Raw genomic sequence first — 16,930 nt, forward strand, 5'->3', positions numbered from 1 at the left:
AACACAAAGCACACTGAGGTGTCCATGTGTCTCCACAGAAGGTCCCTACAGAGAACTCCGTCCATCCAGGTGAGCAGGGAACAAAAGGGTGGCATTGCCATCTGGGGGTGACTCAAATTGGAGCCAGAGAACCAAACCCTGGTGGCAGCCAGATGCTTCCCTGCCACTTGCGGTGGGAAGATGGATGTGGGCATTGCTGTCTGTCTGTCTGTCTGTTCTGGCTGCACATCACCAGTGCCCTGTCAGCCTGAGCCCGCCTGTGTGCCCAGGTCTGTGCTGTGCTGGCAGGCAAGCCCGTGGCTTCCCAGAGGACACCAACACCCAGCAGCAATTCCTAGTTTCAACCTTTCTAGTCCCTGTCTGAACTGCCTGTGTGGGTGGATTTATCACTCCAGGAAGACAGATGCTCTTTTTCTTTGTTACTTTATCCTTACCACAAGAACAATCTCTGGGTAGCACCACAGCAGCTAGTGAGTTTTGCAGCAACCTAGTTCTGAGTTTTATTTGCAAACAAACACACACAAGTAGGGCCGTGAGTGGCAGGAGCAGAAGGGAAGGGAGAAGGGGAAGAAGGCTGCAATGGTGGGTGTCTGCCTCATCCATCCAGCTGGTGGGTGGCTGATGACACACAGAAGCAACCCTCCACCACCCTCCACACGTCTTCCCTGCCCTTTCCTGTGCTGGGGGTGTGTGCACCAGGGGCTGCCGCAGCAGAAAGGTGACCCAGGGAGGAAGGATCATGTTCTGCAGATGTTGCTGCTCCCCTGTGCATCTCGGTGTGCATGAAATGCAAACCCACAATCTGCCACGGCACCTCCAGGGGGTCTGGGTGTCCACCTGTGCAGAGAAAAGGTTTATGACTTGTAGGTCCTCATAGTCAAGTAAAGGAAGTATTTTGGGAAGCTGGCATTCCATGGAGATGTGTGAGCTGGCTGAGAAGAGAGAGCTGTAAGGGAAGCAAGAAGTGCTCAGACTTGAAGGCAGGCTTCTGACGGGGTGGTAACAGGTTAATGCATTTAAGCCTCTACAGCACTTTTGCTCTTGCCCTCCTGTCCCATAAACCATTATAAAGGCTTGATTTAACAGCCTATCTTTTCTTCAGCAGCCACAAACAAATATCAAGACAAAGGATGAATTATTATTTTAAAATCCTCCACCTCCTTCTACCTGAGCATAATGCAATATATCTTTATCAGAGCCACTTCTTACTCTTTGCTTTGGGATTTATTTTTCCCTCAGTGGAGTTGTTTTGCTCTGTTTGGTAAACTGTCGAGGAAGCTTTACTGTGTGTGAGTGTAGCTGCCCGTCCCTCACTGCCCTCCCAAGGGAAAATCACCCCTGCAGTTGGAAATATTTGGTGAACCTTTCCCAAAGAAAATATAAGTTAACAGCAGAGAAGACCTTACAGCATCGTGCTGCTTTGTAGCTGAGGAAAGAGGCTTCTAAACCACAAAGCAGTTAATCCCAGTTTCCTCCCATTTCCATCTTTGTTGTCCAGTGGAGGGTGGGGAGCTCTGAGCATCATGGGCTCTGGCTCCACTGGCTCCTGGTGCCTTTCCCACATGGCTCTGAGACTGACTTTTCTCCTGAGCCCAGGAATGTTCTCCATGAAGCAACCAGCTCTGGAGCCCCTGGTCCTTGCACCTGCTGCTGCCACCAGTGGCTGCTGCTCCCAGGGGTGGTTTAACACCCTGTGCTGCTCCTGCTTTTAAGAAGATGCTTTTTTTGGACAACTTTCCAGCTTTCACAGGTAAATCTTGCACTGGGCTTTTGCCATAAGAAGCCCACACCAGAAAAGATTTGTATTTTTCATATGTATAACTCTGAAACTTTTTGCAAGTGCCTTTGATGTATGTCAGGAGCAGTGCACATTTTTAACCATTTAATAGGAATTTGAAATGCAAATTCCACATTTCCAGCTCCTGCTCAAACATTTGTCCTTTCTGTAAATTTGCTGTAGATGTTTGTTCCGACAGATTTCATCTCAATTCCAACACATATTTGATATGGATTTTTTTTCTTTAGTGATACTTTTAAAATAAAATTCAGCCACCAGAACCAGACCAAAAGCCCTTAACACCATTGAGAAAAATTGCCTGTGCTGTTCTCATGATTTATGCCTGTTAATTTATTTTCAGAATATACTAAACACAATCATTTTCTCTGGAGATCTTGGGAGCAAAACACAGAAGCAGAGGGGGAGAGATACTCTGCTTTACTTGCCGCCCACCACTTCCCCCACAGCGAGACAAGCTGCCTGTCTTTCTGCTCAAAGGTATTTGGCTCAAATGAGCTGGAAAACAGCTCAATCTGGTCGAGTGAGGCTGCACTGACACGGATGGGCTCTCAGTGGGTACTGAGCTGCTGTCACTGCTCCCTCCAGCATCTCCCCTTCAGCTAGACTGCAAAGGTTCAAGTCAAATTAGAGGTCAAATCTAGCAACAAGCTCAGCTCAAACCATGCTCCACTGACATGAGGCTGCTTGGGAACATTTCACCACAGCTCAGGGACCTTTCACCACAGCTCAGGGCTGCTGGGGCCTGGGGTCACAGAATTGAGGCTCTCAGGGCTTTGAACTGGAATTCAGGTGATGCCTGGGCCGGTGGAACTGCCCACACCCAGCACGCCTGTGCCCGCAGGCAGCTGATGTGCTCATTTTGCCCCAGCTCTCTGAGCCTCCCCAGGCTGTGTGGGCTGCACTAACAGCAGGGCAGGGGAGCTGCTGGGAGCAGCTGCTAGGAGAGCTCACACCTGGGGCAGGGATACTCTTCTACCCATCTGGGGGGAAGAAAATTGCAAGTTCCACACATGGCATGTTTCCCCATAGCTCCCAGCTGCGTGTGCAGGTGATGTTGGGAAGGGGAAGCGCCAAGGGAAGGTGGGCAGTGGTCCCCTGTGTGTGCAGGGGAAGGAGGGCAGGCAGAGAGGGAGGGAGCTCCCACCAGTTCCTGCAGCAGCAGACTCTGCCTGGTGCTGTTCTGCTGTGAGCCAACACGTGTCCAGGAAGCTCCAGCAAACTGGGTAGGAAGGGAGCTCTGGAGACCTGCACCCCATGGCCTGCTCAGAGCAGGGTCAGCTTAGAGCAGGTTGGGTATAATATGCAGGGTTAGTGCAATATTTAGTAGTTAGATACTCCTGTGTCTCCACAATGCCCACTCAGCCTGGGCTGCATCTGAAAATCCGTGGGCAGGCTGAGCTCAGGCGTGGTTTCAGGCAGTGAGAGAAGGGGTGTCCTTCTCCCTGACCCTCAGTTCTCTCCCATCTGGCAGCCCCCTGCTCCCTGCCCCACCGAGTCACCAGGGACAAGCAGACCTCTCCTTCGTGTGGCTGCAGCCAGTGCTGGGATTCACTCCCACAGCTGCAGCCCCAGGAGCTTTCTGCGCAGCCGTGGGCGCTGGAGGGACACAGATGGATGGCTCTGCCTCAAACAACTGCCAGGGAGCATGCAGGTTGTTTCCATCTTTCCTGACATGAAGGTCAGCAAGAGGCCAAGGCACTGCTCAAGATGCAGAGAAGTCAGAGGTTCAGAGGGGACATCAGGCCAGCCCCCCCAAACAGCAGTGTTGAGCATTCAGCTCCCAGGGGATCACAATGGCAGCAGTTTCTAAGACATTTTGCAGGGAAGATTTCGATTTATCACAACACATAGTGTACACACACCCCTTGATGAGTGCATTTGTGCTAATCAAGGCTCATCCAATGCAGGTAGCTGGCTGCAGAATGGGGGATGAAATGCAGCTACACACTGTGCCAGCCTCAAAGCCTGGGTGCTCCAGACTGTTCTGCCCTCTGCCTGCTTTCTGATGCCTGCTGCCTGCTCCCTGCTGCTCCCTGCTCCCTGCTGCTCCCTGCTCCCTGCCTGCTCCTTGCTCCCTGTTCCCTGCCACCCCTGCTGGGGTTATTGCTCAGCTGCTGCTCACCAGGAGGGCTCTGTGAGCCAGGCACGCACCAGCTGGTGCGTCCATCAGCAGATCCTTGTCTGAAGCATCTACATCTGTGGTCCCAGATTTTACAGGAATGGATCACAGAATCACAGAAATGTTTGGGTTGGAAGGCACCTTAAAGCTCATTTGGTCTCAACATCTCTCCTAGACCAGTTTGCTCCAGGCCCACATCATGGCTGGGGTGGGAGAAGCTGCTTTCTTGGTTTCTCTCCCTGAGGCTTTTTCAGTGAACAGGGAACAATTTATTGTTGGGCACAAGTGGGGTTTCAACCTCTGGTCTCACCAGAGAGGCTCAGGAGGGTGAGTGGAGGCAGCTCCAGCAGCACCCCTGGTGGGTCCTTTTACAGAGCTCATCTGAGCTCTGCCCTGCAGACACGTGGGGAAAGGGCTTTGAGGAAAACACAAGTGATGTGGGAGTCCCTTGGCTTCAGTGGCCTGGGAGAAATCAGGGCAACATCTGCTCATTTCTGACACAAGCATTACATCACAAGCAAGACATTAGGAGTTTAAAACGACTGGGAGACATAAGCCCACAGCTGGCTTGGCTTCCCCCACCTTAGAGCAGCACAGGGGGGGCATGCCCAGCCAGCCTGCAGAGGAATTGCCACTGATGTGTATGTATGAGTGAAAAATGATGGCATTTCCTGATCCAGGCACTCCCAGTTGCTGTGTTACACCAAATGTGCTGCTCTACAGTTCCCCAACAATCATTGGATGGTAAAGATAAAAGAAAGTCCCCAGCAAATCATTTTCTCAGAGCACTCACATCTGTAAGGTGTGCAAATACAGTGATTAAGAGATAGTGTAGATAAAGCCTGGTGTTTGTCTGTGTGTGTTGAGCACACAGGAAAAGAAATGAGAAATCCTGGGGTCTGGGGACCAGAGATGCTCAGACAGTTCTCTCTCAGCTGGAGACTTGCTGGATCCAGCCCTCCCCCAGGCTGGGTTTCCTGGAAGAGGGTCCACAGGGGGGCTGGAAGCAGCCCCGGGCTGTGTCCTGGTGGGATCCAGCCTGCTGGGGCTTTGGGGTGCTCTGCCCAGGGTCAGGGTGGGACCTGGATGAGTTCTGGTCCCCCCAGGCCTGACATCCTCACTCGAAGCATGGCTCTGCTGCTCACCACTGGGGAAACCTTCTGTGCCACCCACACTCCAGGTGTGTTTTTTGCTGCGGTTTCTCAGCCTTCAGGTTTGCTCCTCCAGTCATTTACTGCTCTCCCAGAGACATCTAGCAGGTTAAAGAAGTGTGTCCTCATAACGAGTGAGATCCGTGGAGCAGAAGCAGGGGGACAGGCGAGGAAGGAGCTGCTGCTCAGCACTCAGGATGGCTGGTTTCCAATACACTGTTCAGCTGCTGCAGCAGAGCCCTGTCAGAAAACACCAGAGGCTTTCAGGTACCTGTTGATGGGCTCAGTTTGGAAAAAGTTAAACCACAGAAGAGTAAAAATTCAGAGGGAAAACAAATTACATTTCATCAGAAGGAGCTTTACTACTCCCCTCTCCAGTATCATGGTCCAAAAAAAATCCCTCTCCCAATATCTCTGAGCATCTGAAGGGGAACCCTTGGAGAGGATGGGATCTGGGAGGGCCTGGGCACTGTGGTGGGGAGCCAGGTCTGATGTGAGAGCCATGCACCTCCTGTACAGGCAGCACACACTGGGAGCCTCCTGGCATGGCCACTATTACCTGCAATTACCTGTTTCACTCTTTACCCTATGTATTTTTCACAGACTGGTTTTGGGTGGGAAGGGACCTTAAAGGTCATCTGGTCCCAACCCCCCTTCTTTTCAGGGAATTCCACTTCAGGCAAGACTTGCTTAGCCAGGCAAAGGTTTGAGATATCCCACATCTGGGATGCTGCCTGCCCATGCCCACTCTGGGAGCAGCCCTTTCTGCTGGGGAGCCTGGCTCTGCTCCCTGCTGGGCTCCTGCTGGGACCACATGGAGCTCCCAGCCCTCTCATCCCAGCCAACTTCTGTTCCCAGCTGCTTTTCTCCTTTTCCTTCCCACTCATTATTTTACATCTTTCTCTTCCACTTTAACAAGTGTTAGTGTTCTCTATCCTTGGTCCTTCTGAGCACCTTCCCAGCCCTGCACCTTCCATCCCTCCTGTCCCCATGTCCCACATTCACTGCCTCATCTCCTTTCTTCATCCTCTTCTCAGATTCCCACTAGAGCTCAGCCATCACCCCTAGCACAAGGTCTGTAGTGTTTTCAACTTCCACATGCTTTACCAGGCACCTTTATATATCAAGCAGCTTTCACCTCTGCTCGAAGGTGATGTCCACCCTACTGCTTTTGTCAATATTTCCTCTCAACATCAACCTATAGTCAGGAAATACTCAAATTATTGTCACCAGCAGGGGAATGAATGTGAGGTCTGGGTACAAAAAAGCCCCTCAGGTAAATAATGATCTCCCTGCTCCTTCTTGTGCAGCAGCTCTTCAGTTCCTGCAACAATCCTGGTTTTCTGTGCTGCGGTTTTCCTTGTTCCACTCTATAGTGAAATTCAGATTTCTGCCATAACAAAATCTGAAATCTCTAAAACCTCTGGTAACACTGGGGTTTTCTTTCCCCACCTGCAGGAATCATCCTGCTTCTGGGTGCCTGGAGTCAGGCAGAAGCCATCTGCAGACTGCTCTTCACTCCGTTGTCCACACTTGCCATCTGCTGATGCACCCAGCAGTGGTCCATGGGGACAGAGCTCCTGCAGCTCCATCGCTCACCAGCGTGTGTGCTCAGCTCAGTCTGGTAAAGAAAATGGCATTTTTAAATGTATAAGAACAGACTGTCTTAATAAAGTCTCTCTTTTGCCCTTACTGACAAGTTATTGTCCATGGTTACTGGAAAGTTGGGTTGTTTGGCTGCCTCTGAAGTGAGAAGGAGCCACAGAGTCAGCTTTGAACCATTTGCTGTGAAAAACAAAACCTGGGGGGTACACTTGCTGAGCTGAGGGCTCCTGAGAGGGGTGATGCCAGCCTTGAGGAATGTTCTCTGTCTCCTTTTCAGCAGCCAGGCTTTGTACTGGTGGGCAGACCCTGATCTTAACCAACAGGAATGTAGAAGTGCTCCATATTTTCCACCAGAGAGCTTGGCAGTTGCTTTTTTGACCTACAATAACACTGACCACAAGGGTTTTTTTCCCTTGAAGACAAGAAAAGGCACTGGAGAAATCTTTGATCTCAAAAGGAGAGTAATATTATTAATTTTCCTGCCAACTGACATCTTTCAATTCTCTTCAACCTTTACAGACAATATTCTCCCCACTCTCTTGGCATTTACTGTCGTTAGTGTCACGGTTAGGAGGAATTCCTCCAGCAGCCACAGGCACAAGCCCAGTTTATTGATCGAGGTGAACTGCTTATTTAGAGGATAAGTCCACAGAAGACGACCCTAAAATTGAGAAAAATGGGTCCCATTGCTCTAGTGCCTCTTCCTAGAAATGCCAGTAACTGAACATGAGATCCAGAAAACCCTCAGGGACCCAGGAAAGTGGCCCCTGACCAGGGTGCAGCCATGGGGTACCTGAGCAGGGACAGGAACAGGCTCCACCAACACCCAGCCCTGTGGGCTCATGGACCATCCGGGCAGTCTGGTGATGGAAACCTTCCAATGGAACTGCTTCCCTCTCTCACTGCAGCAGTGTTTTTCAAATGCTTCGGATCACGAGAACCACAACATCCAGGGGGTTGCAATTACAAAAGCAAAACAGAATCCGGTTTGTCTCAGTGACATCAGTTGTTTAGTGTGAAATAAACCCACACATTCGCTAGGAAACAAACACTGGATGATATTTGTGAGCAACAGGAGAATATTTTATTGACATTAGATGACGAGAGCTTATTTTCAGTTGTAAATGTTTTTTATATTCCTTAGTCACCATCCTGGATGTGTAATTTGAACACTAGTAGCAGTGGGTACCTTGTGCAGGCTCACAGAAACCAACAGAGCAGGCTGGCTGTGTTACAGGGACCCACCAACACTAGTTCACCTAGCCCCAGCTGGGCTTTCGTTAGCCAGCTTGACCTCTGCCCTGTCCTTTTATGAATCTCAGTGCTGTCTGTGATGGGGACTTAGATATACTGCCCATTTTCAGGGATTTTGGGATTTTCTGCCAGGGCAGCCTGGTAGTGGTGTTGTTACACAGAATGAATTGTGTATGGTCATGCTCTGCATTTTAACACCTAATGATGTTCTCATTGACTTCAACAGGCTTTGACTTTTGTCTTCAGCAGAGCTAGAGCAGACCCTGAATCCTACAACACCTTGGTTCCACTGAAGTGACTGAGAGCCAGCCCTGGTGGAGCCAGGACATGCCATGTCTCTGCCACCAAGGTCAAGATTTCCTGTCCTCGTCCCCCAGTGAATAGGGCTTCAAAGGTCAGGGTGTGTACAGGCATTTTTGTCCAGACAGGGTCTTGTGCATAGCTTCACACAGCTTCCCAGGCGAGAGAACTTCTCAGTGACTCCAGAAACCCAGAGGAACAATGTGGGAAATGGGAGCAATGCTCAGTGGCATCAGGGAACCACGGTGGCAGAGCGCACATGTGGTGAGTGATCTCTGCCTCCGGGGACAGTGACAGATGGGACTGACGTGGCACTTTTTACTCTCAGGCTGATTTCAGCTCCTCCTGTGGATTGATAAGGGTGCAGTCACCCTGAGGCTGAACCTGTGAAGAACACAATCATCAGGTCATTCAGCGTAACTTGACCTGACATGAACCAAGGGAGCATTTTATGCAGGTTATTCTGTGCGTCCTGTTCTAAAAATATTGCTTGTTGGATGTAACCAGGGTTTACCTAGGGTAAAGGGGGGCTTGTAAGTGCCAGGACATGGAGTGACAACTGGGTTGTGCCCAGTGCTGTGAAGTCCAGCTGGAGGCCAGTCACCAGTGCTGTGCCTCAGCAGTTCTTACTGGGGCTAATTTTAACATCTTTGCGAATGACCTGGAGGATGGGGCAGATGCTCCCTCCCCAAGTCTGCAGTCAGTACAGAGATGGGAGGAGTGGCTGGCTCTCCAGATGGGTGTGCTGCCCCCCAGGGAGAGCTCAGCAGCCCGGAGACACAGGCTGAAAGGGACCTCATGAAGTTCAACAAAGGACAGTTCAAAGTCCTGCACTGGGGGTGGAACAGACACAGACACCAGTACAGGCTGGGGGCTGCCCAGCTGAGGAGCAGCTCTGCAGAGAGGGACCTGGGGGTCCTGGGGCACAACAAATTGTACCTGAGCCAGCATGTGCCCTCATGGCAAAGACGGCCACCACATTCCTGGGCTGTGTCAGGCTGAACATGGCCAGCAGGTCGAGGGAGGGTGTCCTGTCCCTCTGCTCAGCACTGGAGAGACCCAGCTGGAGTGCTGGCTCCAGTGCTGGGCTCCCCAGGACAAGAGAGACATAGGTTTCTTAGAGAGAGTCCATCAAAGGCCCAGAAAGATAACGAAGGGACTGGAACATCTCTCATATGAAGAAAGGCTGAGAGATCTCGGACTGTTTGTATGGGATAAGAGAAAGCTCAGGGGCATCTTACTTGTGTGGATAAATACCTGATGGGAGGCAGTGAAGAAGACAGGGCCATACTCTGTAGTGGTGCTGGCTTCCAGGAAAAGAGACTATGGGCATAAACTAAACCAAATTAAATTCCCTCTGAAAACAGGAAAGCACTTTTTTAACTGTGAGGATGGTCAAACACTGGAGCAGGTAGCCCAGAGGACTGTGGAGTTTCCATCCATGGAGATATTCCAGATGTGACTGCTCCCAGTTCTGGGCAGCCTGCTCTAGATGACCCAGCAGGAGCTGCTGGGGAGCGGATAAGGTGACCTCCAGAGATGCTTCCAACCTCAGCTGTTCTGTGATCCCAGGAAAGGAGCCTCGGGTTTGTGTTCTGGTGACCCAGACACTGACCCAAACCTCTGAAGGTGACAGGGGTCCTTGTTTCACAGGCTCACGCCGAGGCTCTAGTCCTTCATTTCCTAAGGTTCCAGAAGTACATGACAGGCACAGCCAGTCACAGGCTGGTGCTCTTTAGATGCACTCTAAGATTATAAATGCAATGGTCAGGTGAATCCAGTAAAGGAAACACAATTGACTTCAAAGCAAGCCCCTGAGCTCATTGCTGTTACATGGCCCCTGGAAAGCATCTGATTTTTTTTTTTTTTTTCCTACCTCGTTTCCAGCTCTGTATGGGTTTAGAGACATCCAGGCTGTCATCTTCCATTTCCTCACAGACATCCCCAATACATCAGGTTTCACTGCATCCTGTCTGTTTTACTGCAGTTGTGAAAGCAGAGAGGTTTTTGCCTTTGCCTGTGAATGCACCTCTGACACTGCAAAAAAGCCCACACCAAAAGGATCTGCATTTGTTTGTCTGCCATATCATTCTCATGCTGAGCTGGGGAAACCTGATACAGAAATAGCTAAAGGAGAGCAGAGCAGGCAATGTCAGAATGTCAGGGAACTGCTGGAGCTGTGCTGGCTGTGGTGCCTCGCACAGCACCTCTGGTGTTCAGAGGGGAGAGATCTCAGCCTGCTGGTCCTGCATGCTGTTAGGATCTCAAACTCACTGAAGCCACCAGTTTCCATGCTCGCTGTCAGGTTAAAAAGCGATTCGATGGTGCCTTTGGCAATGCAAGTTGTGGAGAGGACACCCTTGTCACTTCATCTGGTAAATCAGGGCAGGGGCAGAGCCGGCTCTCCCAGCTGGCTGGATTCAACACCTCCGAAGCTGAAGTAGAACAGCCTTTGTTCTCCTGACCCCGAGGCTATCGATCCTGTATTTAACTGTCAGTGCCTTACAGAGCACGGCAACGCTTGAAAAATTGTTGTTCCATCTCCCTATTTATTTCCTGCAGTAAGAAGTCTGAAATAATCACTTCCCTGGATGAGCAGAAAAGACAGATTTTTTATTATTATTTTTTGGTTGGGATTTGGTTTGCCTGCAGCAGACACTGGTGGCCTTGGCCTCCCGTGGGAAAGGGTCCCCCGGGATGGAGTCCAGCCCCTGAGGCCAGCAGGAGCAGCTCCTGCAGGAAAAGGGTTCCCAGCGTTACGGACAGTTAATCGTGTGAATTTCCTTCAGCACAACTGCATCAGCTTTATTTGAGCAGATTAGTGGACAAGAGTTTCAGGCCACTGACATGGAAACAGAGCCCGAAGGGGTGAACCCGGAGCTGCGGGGCAGAGCCCCCACTTCCTGCCTGCCCCAAAGGAGCTTGGCCAGGGCACCGGATTCCATGAGCTCCATTGATGGAGAATGCCAAGGCAGATTTAGTGGCCTCTGTTAATCAAGGGTCTTAACTATTGAAGGCAAATGAAGTCATCCTTCAAGCTTTAAAGCTTCTACATGCATATTATCCATTACTCTTTCTGTCCTTACGGAGAGAATGCGCTGCCAGGCGAATTAGCTGGAAAAATTCCTGGCAATCATACGTGCTTGAATTGTTTTCAGTTGTTTGTAGGGTGGCAGTCGTTAAACATTCCTCAGGTAATAAAGCCCCTCCGCCTTTAATTTGTGCTTTAAAAATCAGTGACATTTAGACACGGAATAATTGACTGATCTCCCTTTTTATTCTTTCACTTTGCTGGATTCAACAGCAGCAACGAGGCACCTGTGATTCTGAAACTAAATCTCTAAAGAAACGTTTACGAGTCACCATTAGGACATAACAAAGATTCTCAGAGTGAAGAGGAAAACTCTTCCTCGTAGGAACTGGGTGGATTTAAGACCTGAATTAATATCTTCTACTCAGAAGGAATATGAATTCTATAACCAGCTTTTATTATTATTATTTACAGCTGAATCAAAATTAAATTATTTAATGCTGTCATTCTATGACTTAATATACATTGCTATATGTAATGACTAGCACAGAGCATGCATCAGCTCAGGTTATCAAAGAGGTGAAGATATTAGTGGAGGAAAAAAGGTGAAGTAAATAAGTAAAGAAAATGGATCACTTAAGCAAAATGACTACTAACTATAATCCATTGATAAAGCAGCCTGCATGGGGGAGAAATGCTGGTGGTCTGAGTTGTGCTTTCCTTCCAAAGGGAAGAGGAAGCCAAAAGAAGAGATACAATAAAAACAAGTTAAGAAATCAATTGAAAATGGCAAAACTAAAAATGCTAACTAAGAAGGAAACGTTTCAACATCTGAAATGAAATGTTCAAATAAGTGTCATTGAGAATGGAAACTTTTGTGTTTAATCTGTCACTTTGAAACCAATATTGTCCTCCACAAAACTCATTTGAATTAACCCACCCTTCCCACTGAGGAGGAAACTTGGTCTCCACTCTGCTTTGCCATTTCCGTGCCTTCCCACGTGTCCTGGCAGAGAGCAGGGGGCACCCTGGGCTGTCCCAGCCCTCCTGGCCCAGGCAGCAGCACAGGACACCCAGCCACTTTGTCCCCCCTTTGTCACCTCCTTCGCGGCCCAGAGGAGACTCACGGGTGCCTGTTTGGAGGGTTCCCACACTGGACTAGTCCCACTCATGACACCTTCCAGGAAAATCAGGGTTTTTTTCCCCACTAACCTGAGTTTGTTTTGGAGTAAACTACACAGCAGTGGGCTGCCATAGCCCCAGCCTGAGCTTCCCCAGGGCATTTTCAACATATTTCTTCTCTGCAGCTCTGAAGATGGATTTTTGGGTCTTTCTTCCTTTTCCATGTTTTTTATAGGAGAAAAAGATTTCTACTGTACATCAGGGTAACAAGTCATTTTGTTTCCCCAAACATCTGAAAGTAAATTCCCGTTCCAGAGTTGAACACACAGAGAATAGCAAATGAAATGCTGGATGTGTGAGGCAGCAGATTGGAGTAAACATTCCAGTCACCTGAGTTATGGAGAAAGTGTCCAGGGATAGCCAGGGTGGAGCTGGGAAGCCCGACTTGGTGGAACCTCCTGGGCACTGAGGTCCAGCCCTGACTCCTGAGACGGCAGCACATGGTCCCGTGCCCCAGCCCCCGGGAATCTAAGGCATGCAGTACATTCTGACCTTCTGCTGTCTGCTAAAAGTATGAACCCTTGTTTCCCCAATTCACTGTCCCCCCCTCCACCCCTCTCCACACCAGTCTTGGAAATGTGAAGGTCGTGGGATTTCAGCTCTGCTTTTGGTGACTCGTTCCACAGCCTGAGCCTGCAGCAGGGTGAAAAGGTGTGTGTCCCGTGCTGGAGTGTGCACACAGATTTGATTTGTGCCATCAGGTGGATCACAGTCCCCAGATGGACTTTCCAGGCATCTCCTCAGACACGAGGTTTCCTGCTCTTTGAACCATTATCTGCTACACAGCCTCACACACAGATAGTTTGATTTTTATGCTCAGGACTGTGGCCGAAACAGAGGAGCCTGAACTGCTCAGGGAAAGTGTTTTGATGGAGCAGCTCGTTGGGGGGTTTCGTGACCAAGTAAATCTCAGCTGCCAGAAGGATGGCTCCAAGCTGCACGTTCCCAGCCTGGTCAGTGTGGACACTGCTCTCTGGGGGCTGCATCAGCCCCCCTGCCTCCGGACCCCAAAGGAAGCCCCTCGTTTAGGGAGACAAACAGGCCAGGGGGGAGGGCACAAGCTTCTTCCACCTGACACCAGCTGCTGCCCTGGGTTAAGGGGTTTAGAAAAATCACTTCCTTTTGTTTTGCCAGGGAATTCAGACGCTTTAAGATTTAGTGTAACACAGGATCTGTTTAAGTGGTAATTGTTCTTTGTTTCAGACTACATCAATTTACAACTGGAACACCACGGCTGTCACTGAAAACACTTTGTAAATTTATTTACAGGCTGCAGGGAAGTGAAGAAGCACAGACTGCATTTTAAACACAAATTGCTTCAAGGTACAATTTGCTCAAATTGCTGTAATGCACATTATGAATTTAATTTTAGTACATTTCTGCTAGATAATAAACTGATTTGAAAGTATAAATTAAAATTAAATTTAAATAACTTATAATTTTGATGTGATGTGATGTTTCATAAATATTTACTGTGGGCACCTTATTATTGAATCAACTAGTCCTCAAACGGCGTAGACGGCAATAAAGGCAAGGTCAGCTCTCACTTGGATGTATTAAACATGTAATGGGTGGAATCCGTTTGTTCTTCGGCTCATCCGCCTGAGAAGAGACGGCGGCGGGACGGCGGGGCCGGGCAGGCTGAGCACACCCAGCTCCTCCCGGGGGCAGGGAAGCTCCTTCACGCCCACCCGTGCAGGGGGAGCAGGGCGGGGACACCCCGGGTGAGGAGCCCGGGGCCCCGCGCCCCGACGGGCCCGGGCAGGGAGGTGAGAGCTGGACCGCGGTCCCGAGGGCACGACCGGCACCCAGACCGTCCCAGCCCTCCAGCTGCTGCTCCTGGCATCTCCCGAGCTGGCACCGCAGGGATTGGCTGCCCCGCAGCTTGGGCCCGGCACCCCAGTGCTGCGGGAGCGGGGAACCAGGAGCGGGGAGCAGGGAACAAGGAGCAGGGAGCAGGGAGCGGGGAGCGGGGAACAAGGAGCGGGGAGCAGGGAACAAGGAGCGGGGAACAGGGACAAGGAGCAGGGAAGAAGGAGCAGAGAACAGGGACAAGGAGCGGGGAGCAGAGACAAGGAGCAGGGAACAAGGAGCGGGGAACAAGGAGCGGGGAGCAGGGACAAGGAGCAGGGAGGAAGGAACAAGGAGCAGGGAGCGGGGAACAAGGAGCGGAGAACAAGGAGCGGGGAACAGGGAAGAAGGAGCGGGGAGCAGGGAGCGGGGAACAGGGACAAGGAGCAGGGAAGAAGGAGCAGGGAGCAGGGACAAGGAGCGGGGAGCAGGGACAGAGAGCAGGGAACAAGGAGCGGGGAACAAGGAGCGGGGAGCAGGGACAAGGAGCAGGGAAGAAGGAAAAAGGAGCGGGGAACAAGGAGCGGGGAGCAGGGAACAAGGAGCGGGGAGCAGGGACAAGGAGCAGGGAAGAAGGAGCAGGGAGCAGGGACAAGGAGCGGGGAGCAGGGACAAGAAGCAGGGAACAAGGAGCGGGGAACAAGGAGCAGGGAGCAGGGACAAAGAGCGGGGAGCAGGGACAAGGAGCAGGGAAGAAGGAACAAGGAGCGGGGAACAAGGAGCAGGGAGCAGGCAGCACAGCCGGCCCCTGCCTGTGCCCGGCAGGGCTCTCCCGGGCGCACGGAGGGCAGAGCCCCGCAGGGCACGGGGCCTGGGGCGCCTCGTCCCTTCCCCGGCAGAGCGGGCGGTGCGGGCACCAAGTGACGTCACTGCCGTGACGTCATGATGAGGTCATCCCGCGCGAGCTCCTTCGGGCAGGGCGGGTCAGCCGAGGGGGGTAAGGGCGAGCAGATGTGGATTGCACCCCAGGTGGGTGCCAGAGGGACCCGCAAGGGCGGGCACAGGGCACCGCGGCAGGGGGGCCGAGCAGAGGGGCTGCAGGGGGCACCCAACCGCCCACGGGCCCCCCGGACACGGCCCGTCGGGGCAGGGCTCACCCCAAGGCCGGAGGAGGTTCCCTCCGAGCGAGGAAAGGCGGCCACGGGGGCAGGGCAGGGTAGTGCGGACTAACCTGTTGATGAGTAGATGCCTCTCCCCTCTCAGGAAGCTTTCGGTGCGTTCCAGCAGAGCGAGGCTGCGGGGAAGTCGCGCAGCCCCCCGGGGTTACCCGCGGCCGGGGCCAGCGGCTGCTCCCGCCCTGCCGGGCCCGGGGTGTACCTCGCACTCATCTTCCTACAGAGGCTCTCGAAAGAATCTTAAACAGGAGGTCAGCTTTGATGTAGTGCCTTTTAAGTGAACAAAACAACTCCGGCTGGGTGAGTATTAGACCTGTGATTGAACAACAAAACGGAAGAATAAAGTGATAAATTGCTTGCTACAAACAAAATAACAAATGTTTCCCCAGCAGCTGGTTGAGCAGAGTGCTGCTACCCTCTTCCCCCGCACAGGGAGGGCACATTTCTCCTGACCTCTCATCATTCCCAGCAATGCAACCACGCAGCAGTTAAGTAAGATTAATCTTGGAGATTAGGTTTGCAAAAAAGGGCACAATTTGTAAGAAATTGTGGGTGTTTCTTTAAACTCGATGCTGGCTTTTCAGAAATGACAGGTGTATTTTCTGGGCTTTGTGGCTGGAAGGATTTTTCCACCTCTCACTTTAAAGCATAATTGTATCAGACCACATGTTCTGCATGGGAAAACTGATATTTTAAAACAGGTTTGTTTGTTCATTTCCCTTGTGCTGTGTTCCCACTGCAAATCTGTGGCTGGAATTAAAGCTGTCTAAAGCAAGGATAATTAACTCCACCAACCAAATTTAAACACATGAACAAAAAGGTCCGTGAACTCCCCCTCGACTGCGCTCATTCCTTCATCAGCCTGTGGTCCTTAGTTTTGGCCCTTGAGAAACCAAATCAGCTGCTGCTGCAGGTACCTGTGGGCCAGGTTGGTCACCCAGGCCTGTCCCCTCTGTTGCCCCCTGCAGCAACCACCTGCACTGGTGCTCAGGGTGGGGGATGTTCAGGGTGTGTGCAGCACAGCCAAGAGCAGCCATGCCAGGGGAGGTGCCTGCCCAGGGCACCCCCCGCAGGAGCTCCCTGTGCTGCTCCTCCAGGGCAGAACCTTCTCCGGGCAGGGATTGTCTTGAAGAGGCCCCCTACAGAAATGTGACAGTCATTCAAATTGTTGCAGCAGGTGTTAAGTGCTACCTAGCACACCTTAGGAGTGATTCTGTAGAGAAAAACTTGAAAAAAGTGTCAAAGGCCTCTGTTCTTTGTCATCATGGGCACAATCAGCCTTTAAATAATGCACAGCCCTGAAAGAATAATTAATGATGTGACTTCTCTCAAAGAACTCCCAAAGTCCAACTCTGGGCTGGCATTGCATGAGGGTCTCATCGTGCCCCTAATCCCAGCCATGCATTCCCCAGCTCTTACTGGGGAATTGTTCCCATTTATCCCCCAGTTGGCTCTGGCTGTCCTCGGGTGAGCTGAGCAGCTTGCACAGCCCCTGCAAACCTGCTGGGTTGCAAGGTTAGTGGG

This window comes from Apus apus, chromosome 5 (genome assembly GCF_020740795.1).
Source record: "Apus apus isolate bApuApu2 chromosome 5, bApuApu2.pri.cur, whole genome shotgun sequence".
In the NCBI taxonomy this organism is placed as follows: Eukaryota; Metazoa; Chordata; class Aves; order Apodiformes; family Apodidae; genus Apus; species Apus apus.